We start from the raw sequence: 8631 nt of genomic DNA on the forward strand, positions 1-8631 counted from the left end.
GCAGCCTATATTTAATTATCACTGATAACATAACTTGTCACTACTGTCAAGTTGTTATGATAAAACAGACTAGTTCACATTATATGCCAAACATTTCCAGCCACATTGGTTTCAATCAGCAAGACCTCATTCCATCATTCTTTCTTATCAAAAGTGTTCCTATTTCTCCACATTCTCTCCAGCATCTGTTGTCTCCAGATTTTTAATTATCACCATTCTAACTGGTGTGGGGTGGTATCTCAATGTAGTTTTGATTTGCATTTCTCTAATGACCAGTGATGATGAGCATTTTTTCATGTTTGTTGGCCTCATGTATGTCTTCTTTTGTAAAGTGTCTGTTCATGTCCTTCGCCTACCTTTGAATGGGCTTTTTTTTTCCTTGTATATCTGTTTTAGTTCTTTGTATATTCTTGATATTAGCCCTTTGTCAGATGGGTAGATTGCAAAAATTTTTTCCCATTCTGTTGGTTGCCGATTCACTCTAATGACTGTTTCTTTTGCCGTGCAGAAGCTGTGGAGATTGATTAGGTCCCATTTGTTTATTTTGGTTTTTGTTGCCAATGCTTTTGGTGTTTTGGTCATGAAGTTGTTGCCTACACCTATGTCCTGAATGGTTTTGCCTAAGTTTTCTTCTAGGGTTTTTATGGTGTTAGGTCTTATGTTTAAGTCTTTATTCCATCTGGAGTTAATTTTAGTGTAAGGTGCCTGGAAGAGGTCCAGTTTCTGCTTTCTGCACATGGCTAGTCAGTTTTCCCAACACCATTTAATTAAACAGGGACTCCTTTCCCTATTCCTTGTTTTTGTCAGGTTTGTCAAAGATCAGATGGTTGTAGATGTGTGGTGTTGCCTCCAAGGCCTCTGTTCTGTTCCATTGATCTATATCTCTGTTTTGGTATCAGTACCATGCTGTTTTGATTACTGTAGCCTTGTAGTATAGTTAAAAGTCTGGTAGTGTGATGCCTCCTGCTTTGTTTTTTTTTTTTTTTTTTTTTGGCCTAGAATTGACTTGGCTATGCGGACTCTCTTTTGGTTCCATATGAAGTTTAAGGTGTTTTTTTCCAGTTCTGTGAAGAAAGTCATTGGTAGCTTGATGGGGATAGTGTTGAATCTGTAAATTACTTTGGACAGTATGGCCATTTTCATGATATTGATTCTTCCTAACCATGAACATGGAATGTTTCTCCATCTGTTTGTGTCCTCTCTTATTTCGTTGAGCAGTGGTTTGTAGTTCTCCTTGAAGAGGTCCTTTGCATCCTTTGTTAGTTGTATTCCCAGGTATTTTATTCTCTTTGTAGCAATTGCGAATGGCAGTTCGTTCTTGATTTGGCTCTCTTTAAGTCTGTTATTGGTGTATAGGAATGCTTGTGATTTCTGCACATTGATTTTGTATCCTGAGACTTTGCTGAAGTTGCTTATCAGTTTCAGGAGATTTTGGGCTGAGATGAGGGGGTCTTCTAGATATACAATCATGTCATCTGCAAATAGAGACAAATTGACTTCCTCCTTTCCTATTTGAATACCCTTTATTTCTTTTTATTGTCTGATTGCTCTGGCTAGAACTTCCAGTACTATATTGAGTAAGAGTGGTAAGAGAGGGCATCCTTGTCTAGGGCCAGATTTCAAAGGAAATGCTTCCAGTTTTTGCCCATTCAGTATGATATTGGCTGTTGGTTTGTCGTAAATAGCTTTTATTATTTTGAGATACGTTCCATCAATACCTAGTTTATTGAGGATTTTTAGCATAAAGGGTTGTTGAATTTTGTCAAAGGCCTTCTTTGCATCAATTGAGATAATCATGTGGTTTTTGTCGTTGGTTCTGTTTAAGTGGTGAATTACATTTATAGACTTGCATATGTTGAACCAGCCTTGCATCCCTGGGATGAAGCCTAATTGATCATGGTGGATAAGCTTTTTGATGTGCTGTTGCAATCGGTCTGCCAGTATTTTATTGAAGAATTTTGCATCTATGTTCATCATGGATATTGGCCTGAAGTTTTCTTTTCTTGTGGAGTCTCTGCTGGGTTTTGGTATCAGGATGATGTTGGTCTCATAAAATGATTTGGGAAAGATTCCCCTCTTTTTGGATTGTTTGGAATAGTTTCAGAAGGAATGGTACCGGCTCCTCTTTGTATGTCTGGTGGAATTCGGCTGTGAACCCATCTGGACCTGGGCTTTTTTTGGGTGGTAGGCTCTTAATTGCTGCCTCAACTTCAGACCTTGTTATTGGTCTATTCAGGGTTTTGGCTTCTTTCTGGTTTAGGCTTGGGAGGATGCAAGTGTCCGGAAATTTATCCATTTCTTTCAGGTTTACTAGTTTATGTGCATAGAGATGTTTGTAATAATCTCTGATGATGGTTTGTATTTCTGTGAAATCTGTGGTGATATACTGTTTATCATTTTTTATTGCATCTATTTTATTATTCTTTCTTTTCTTTTTTATTAATCTGGCTAGTGGTCTGTTTTGTTGATCTTTTCAAAAAACCAGCTCCTGGATTTATTGATTTTTTGAAGGGTTTTTTGTGTCTCTATCTCCTTCAGTTCTGCTCTGATCTTAGTTATTTCTTGTCTTCTGCTATGTTTTGAGTTTTTTGGGTCTTGCTCCTCTAGCTCTTTCAATTTTGATGATAGGGTGTTGATTTTACATCTTTCCTTGCTTCTCATATGGGCATTTATTGCTATGTATTTTCCTCTAGACACTGCTTTAAATGTGTCCCAAAGATTCTGGTATGTTGTGTCTTCATTCTCGTTGGTTTTGAAGAACATCTTTACTTCTGACTTCATTTCATTGTTTATCCAGTCAACATTCAAGAGCCAGTTGTTCAGTTTCCATGAAGCTGTGCAGTTCTGAGTTAGTTTCTGAATTCTGAGTTCTAACTTGATTGAACTGTGATCTGAGAGACTGCTATGATTTCTGTTCTTTTGCATTTGCTGAGGAGTGATTTACTTCCAATTATGTGGTCAATTTTAGAGTAGGTGTGATGTGGTGCTGAGAAGAATGTATATTCTGTGGATTTGGGGTGGAGAGTTCTGTAAATGTCTATTAGGATCGCTTGGTCCAGGTCTGAGTTCAAGTCGTGGATATCCTTGTTAATTTTCTGTCTCATTGATCTGTCTAATATTGACAATGGGATGTTAAAGTCTCCCACTATTATTATGTGGGAGTCTGAGTCTCTTTGTAAGTCAATAAGAACTTGCTTTATGTATCTGGGTGCTCCTGTATTGGGTGCATATATACTTAGGATCATTAGCTCTTTTTGTTGCGTTGATCCTTTTACCATTATATAATGTCCTTCTTTGTCTCTTTTGATCTTTGTTGGTTTAAAGTCTATTTTATCTGAGATGAGAATTGCAACTCCTGCTTTGTTTTGCTCTTCATTTGCTTGGTAAATATTCCTCCGTCCCTTTACTTTGAGCCTTTGTGTATCCTTGCATGTGAGATGGGTTTCCTGGATACACCACACTGATGGGTTTTGGTTTTTATCTAATTTGCCAGTCTGTGTCTTTTGACTGGGAAATTTAGCCCATTTACATTTAGGGTTAATATTATTATTATTATTATTTTTTTTTTATTTTTATTTTTATTTTTGAGATGGAGTTTCATTCTTGTTACCCAGGCTGGAGTGCAATGGCGCGATCTTGGCTCACCGCAACCTCCGCCTCCTGGGTTCAGGCAATTCTCCTGCCTCAGCCTCCTGAGTAGCTGGGATTACAGGCACGTGCCACCATGCCCAGCTAATTTTTTGTATTTTAGTAGAGACGGGGTTTCACCATGTTGACCTGGATGGTCTCGAGCTCTTGACCTCGTGATCCACCCACCTCGGCCTCCCAAAGTGCTGGGATTACAGGCTTGAGCCACCGTGCCCGGCTGGGTTAATATTATTATGTTTGAATTTGATCCTGTCATTTTGATGCTAGCTGGATGTTTTGCCCATTAGTTGATGCAGATTCTTCATTGAGTTGATGCTCTTTACTATTTGGTATGTTTTTGGATTGGCTGGTACTGGTTGTTCCTTTCTTTCTTTCTTTTTTTTTTTTTTTTTTTTTTTTTTTTGAGACGTAGTTTCACTCTTGTTACCCAGGCTGGAGTGCAATGGCGTGATCTCGGCTCACCGCAACCTCCGCCTCCTGGGTTCAGGCAATTCTCCTGCCTCAGCCTCCTGAGTAGCTGGGATTATAGGCACGCGCCACCATGCCCAGCTAATTTTTTGTATTTTTAGTAGAGACGGGGTTTCACCATGTTGACCAGGTTGGTCTCGATCTCTCGACCTTGTGATCCACCCTCCTCGGCCTCCCAAAGTGCTGGGATTACAGGCTTGAGCCACCGCGCCCGGCTTGGTTGTTCCTTTCTATGTTTAGTGCCTCTGTCAGGATCCCTTGTAAAACAGGCTTGGTGGTGATGAAATCTGTGAGTACTTGCTTGTTTGTAAAGGATTTTATTTTTCCTTCACTTATGAAGCTTGTTTTGGCTTGATATGAAATTCTGGGTTGAAAGTTCTTTTCTTTAAGGATGTTGAATATTGGCCCCCACTCTCTTCTGGCTTGTAGGGTTTCTGCTGAGGGATCTGCTGTGAATCTGATTGGCTTCCCTTTGTGGGTAACCTGACCTTTCTCTCTGGCTGCCCTTAGTATTTTCTCCTTCATTTCAACTCTGGTGAATCTGACAATTATGTGCCTTGGGGTTGCTCTTCTTGAGGAATATCTTTGTGGTGTTCTCTGTGTTTCCTGGAGTTGAATATTGTCCTGCCTTGCTAGGTTGGGGAAGTTTTCCTGGATAATATCCTCAAGAGTATTTTCCAGGTTGGATTGATTCTCTCCATCGCATTCAGGTACACCTATCAAACGTAGATTAGGTCTTTTCACATAGTCCCATATTTCTTGGAGACTTTGTTCATTCCTTTTTACCCTTTTTTCTCTAATCCTTCCTTCTCATTTTATTTCATTGAGTTGATCTTCGACCTCTGATATCCTTTCTTCTGCTTGGTTGATTTGGCTGTTGAAACTTGCGTATGCTTTGTGAAGTTCTTGTGTTGTGTTTTTCAGCTCCATCAATTCACTTATATTCCTCTCTAAGTTGTTTATTCTCGTTAGCATTTCATCAAATCTTTCTTCAAGGTTCTTAGTTTCTTTGCATTGGGTTAGAACATGTTCTTTTAGCTCACTGTAGTTTCTTATTACCCACCTTCTGAAGTCTGATTCTGTCAATTCCTCACACTCATTCTCCATCCATCCTTGTTCCCTTGCTGGTGAGGAGTTGTGATCCCTTGTAGGAGGAGAGGTGTTCTGATTTCAGGTGTTTTCATCCTTTTTGCGCTGGTTTCTTCACAACTTTGTGTATTTATCCACCTGTCATATTTGTAGTTGTTGACTTTCAGATTGGGTCTCTGAGTGGACGTCCAGTTTGTTGATGATGAAGTTATTTATTTCTGTTTCTTAGCTTTTCTTCTACCAGTCAGGCCCCTCTGCTGTAGGACTGCTGATGTCCACTTCAAGTCCTGCTTGCCTGGGGATCACCTGCAGCAGCTGCAGAACAGTAAGGGATTGCTGCCAGTTTCTTCTGCTATCTCTCTCCCTGAAGGATACCCGCCTGATATCAGTCTGAGTTCTCCTTTATGAGGTGACTCTTTGGATATACAGGGGTCAGGTAGCTGCTTGAGGAGATGGTCTGTCCTTTATAGGAGCTCAAGTGCTGAGCTGTGAGCTCTGTTGCTCATTCAGAGTTGCTGGGCAGGTACGTTTAAGTGTGCTGCAGCTGAACTCATAAACCCTCCCTTTTTTTCCCCAGGTGCTCTGTCCTGGGGAGTAAGGGCTTTATTTGTGAGTTTCTGTTTTGCTGCTGGCTTTTTTCAGGGCTGCCCTGCCCAGTGAGGAGGCAGCCTAGTCACTGTCTGCCTGCAGAGGCTTTGCTGAGGTGCTGTGGGCTCTGCCCAGCTGCCATGTGAACTTTCCTGCAGTCCTGTTTATACAGGTATAGTTAGAACTGCCTCAGCAATCGCAGCCCACCTCTATAATGGTGGACTCTCTCTGTAATGGTAGGCTGCCTTGGCAATGGCAGGCTGCCTCAGCAATGGTGGACTACCTCCGTAGCGGTGTAGTGCCTCTCCCACGGAGCTGGACCATCCCAGGTTCAGCTGTGCTTGCTGTGAAACTTAATCCAGAGCATTTCAGATTGCTGTTTTTTTTTTTTTGTTTGTTTGTTTGTTTTTGTAGAGGTGGGATCAGCCAAGCCTGATCACCTGGCTCCCTGCCTTGGTGCCTTTTTTTTTTGTCTCCCAGGTGTTCCAGTCACCTGTTGAAAAGGCATCAGGATCTGTGTGATTTCCCATACAGTGACCCACTGTACTGGCTGAAATAGCCGCACTGAGATTTGTGGTGCTTTTTTGCCTGGGAATCTTCTGGCCTGGCTCCCTGTTTCAGTCCCCTTTTCTATCAGTTGAATGGGCAATTCTGTCTTCCCTGAGCTCCAATTGCCAGCTAAAACAGTGCCTGGACCCATGTATTTTGTATGGAGAACTGCCACACTGGGCTGCTCAGCAAAACAGCCACTCTAGTGAAACAGCTGTGCTGGCCAAAACAGCCGCACTGGTGATTTGGGGCTCCTCCACCTGGGAATCTCCTGGTCTGTGGGCAATACAAATCCATCTGGAAATGCAGCGTCCACTCATCCTCCATGCTTTCGCTGGGAGCTGCAATCCTGAGCTGCTCCTAATTGGCCATCTTGGATCCGTCCCCCTGTTTTGATGAAACTTTTAATAAGAACTCTTAGAATGGACTTTTAAAAGTCTCTTAAGGCTCTGATGCCAAGCCAAGATCTTGCCATTAGACTTCACCTGCAGTACCTATTGATTTGGGTAAATTCTTCTCTTCTTGAGGTCTCCAAAATATTATAAGGTTCCTGGACCTGCCAGGAAGTGACCTTCCTTACTCACCTGAAAGTTTGGGAACCTTGTAAGCCAGGTAACATATTGATTTTTCCAAGGGGGCTTTATAGGTATTGGATTCATAGAGTCGACCTTAGTTCCTTAAAACTGTCTGATATGGCCAGGCTCAATGGCTCACGTCTGTAATCCCAGCATTTTGGGAGGTCGAGGCGGGTGGATCACAAGGTCAAGAGATCAAGACCATCCTGGCCAACATGGTGAAACCCTGACTCTACTAAAAATCCAAAAACTAGCTGGGCCTGGTGGTACATGCCTGTAGTCCCAGCTACTCAGTAGGCTGATGCAGGAGAATTGTTTGAACCCAGGAGGCAGAGGTTGCAATGAGCCAAGGTCGTGCCACTGCACTCCAGCCTGGTGACACAGCAAGACTCTGTCTCAAAAAAAAAAAAAAGAAAAAAGAGAGGCAGCTGACATTGTCTTCTCTGTACCACTGTTTCTGCGGTCTCCAGAGCCTTCTCTCTCCTGTGCAAAATGACAACTCTTAAGGAAAAACTCATTGCACCAGTTGCAGAAGAAGAGGCAACAGTCCCAAACAATAAAATCACTGTAGTGGGTGTTGGACAAGTTGGTATGGCATGTGCTATCAGCATTCTGTGAAGGTCTCTGGCTGATGAACTTGCTCTTGTGGATGTTTTGGAAGATAAACTTGAAGGAGAAATGATGGATCTGCAGTATGGGAGCTTATTTCTTCAGACGCCCAAAATTGTGGCAGATAAAGATTATTCTGTGACCGCCAATTCTAAGGTTGTAGTGGTAACTGCAGGAGTCAGTCAACAAGAGGAGGAGAGTCGTCTCAATCTGGTGCAGAGAAATGTTAATGTCTTCAAATTCATTATTCCTCAGATCCTCAAGTACAGTCCTGATTGCATCATAATTGTGGTTTCCAACCCAGTGGACATTCTTACAGATGTTACCTGGAAACTGAGTGGATTACCCAAACACCGTGTGATTGGAAGTGGATGTAATCTGGATTCTGCAAGATTTTGCTACCTTACAGCTGAAAAACTTGGCACTCATCCCAGCAGCTGCCATGGATGGATTTTGGGGGAACATGGCGACTCAAGTGTGGCTGTGTGGAGTGGTGTGAATGTGGCAGGTGTTTCTCTTCAGGAACTGAATCCAGAAATGGGAAATGACAATGATATCACTATCATTGGAAGGAAGTGCATAAGATGGTGGTTGAAAGTGCCTATGAAGTCATCAGGCTAAAAGGATATACCAACTGGGCTATTGGATTAAGTGTGGCTGATCTTATTGAATCGATGTTGAAAAATCTATCCAGGATTCATCCCGTGTCAACAATGGTAAAGGGGATATATGGCATCGAGAATGAAGTCTTCCTGAACCTTCCGTGTCTCCTCAATGCCCAGGGATTAACCAGCGTTATCAACCAGAAGCTCAAGGATGATGAGGTTGCTCAGCTCAAGAAAAGTGCAAATACCCTTTGGGACATCCAGAAGGACCTAAAAGACCTGTGACTACCGAGCCCTAGGCTGTAGAAGTTTAAAATCCACAATGTGATTAACTCTGAGCCTTTAGTTTTCATCCATGTACATGAATTGCAGTTTGCTCTGATCTTCTTCAATATGTGAATTTGGGCTCACAGAATCAAAGCCTATGCTTGGTTTAATGCTTGCAATATGAGTTCTTGAACAAATAAAATTAACTATTGCAGTGTGAAAAAGGAAAAAAA

The 8631-nt window shown here is 41.9% G+C and overlaps 1 pseudogene; it reads left to right on the top strand.

The window, feature by feature from the left end:
- Positions 1-7347: 7347 nt before the first annotated feature.
- LOC101027788 (L-lactate dehydrogenase B chain-like) lies at positions 7348-8416 on the top strand (annotated as a pseudogene).
- The last annotated feature ends 215 nt before the right edge of the window (positions 8417-8631 follow it).

Source organism: Saimiri boliviensis, chromosome X (genome assembly GCF_048565385.1).
Source record: "Saimiri boliviensis isolate mSaiBol1 chromosome X, mSaiBol1.pri, whole genome shotgun sequence".
Classification (NCBI taxonomy): Eukaryota; Metazoa; Chordata; class Mammalia; order Primates; family Cebidae; genus Saimiri; species Saimiri boliviensis.